The following is a 583-nucleotide window of genomic DNA, read 5'->3' as shown; positions in this document are numbered from 1 at the left end:
ACTGAAGGAGAAAAAGGGGAAGGGTACAAAGAGGGGAATGGGTAAGGAGTGAAAAAGGAAAGAAGAAAGGAGAGAAAGAAGAGGATAGTAAGAATTGAATGTGAAAATATGATTACAGAAATGAAGAAAGGAAGTGATAGAATATGAAAAAGAAATATGATAAAAAAAAAACGTGAATTGAACATGGGATAGAAATGGATACTGATAAATGGAGTGAAGGAAAGAAGATATAAATAAGAATAAAAGTTGGTTAAAGCAGATTAAAATCAAAGAATAATAGAAAAATAGAAAAGAATAAATGGAAATAACAATACAAGACGAAAATGGGAAGACTGAAAGACAAAAAAAAAGAAAGTGAAGGAACAAAACAGAAAAAATTTACATCAAGTGAAATGAAAACAAAAATATAGAATGAAATAAAAACTGAAAGAAAAAGAAAATATATTGCAAGAGTTCGTAATCGTGAATCACGTTTTCGAGACGTAATTATTTTTTCCTATCTTTCTTGTCTCTTCCTTTATCATCTTCTAGGGGGGCTTCAGGTCAAAGAAGAATCATATGTTTAAGAAATTTAATTGCTTAC

General features: G+C 29.3%; 1 protein-coding gene across 1 annotated transcript in view; it reads left to right on the top strand.

The window, feature by feature from the left end:
* LOC119586436 overlaps positions 1-583 on the top strand; it is a gene marked incomplete in the record, with an annotated part of 196,777 nt that overhangs the window by 131,553 nt on the left and 64,641 nt on the right.

This window comes from Penaeus monodon, chromosome 21 (assembly GCF_015228065.2).
Source record: "Penaeus monodon isolate SGIC_2016 chromosome 21, NSTDA_Pmon_1, whole genome shotgun sequence".
Lineage (NCBI taxonomy): Eukaryota > Metazoa > Arthropoda > Malacostraca > Decapoda > Penaeidae > Penaeus > Penaeus monodon.
Note: the sequence above shows the minus strand (reverse complement) of the source record. Positions and strands in the feature narration are given on the sequence as shown.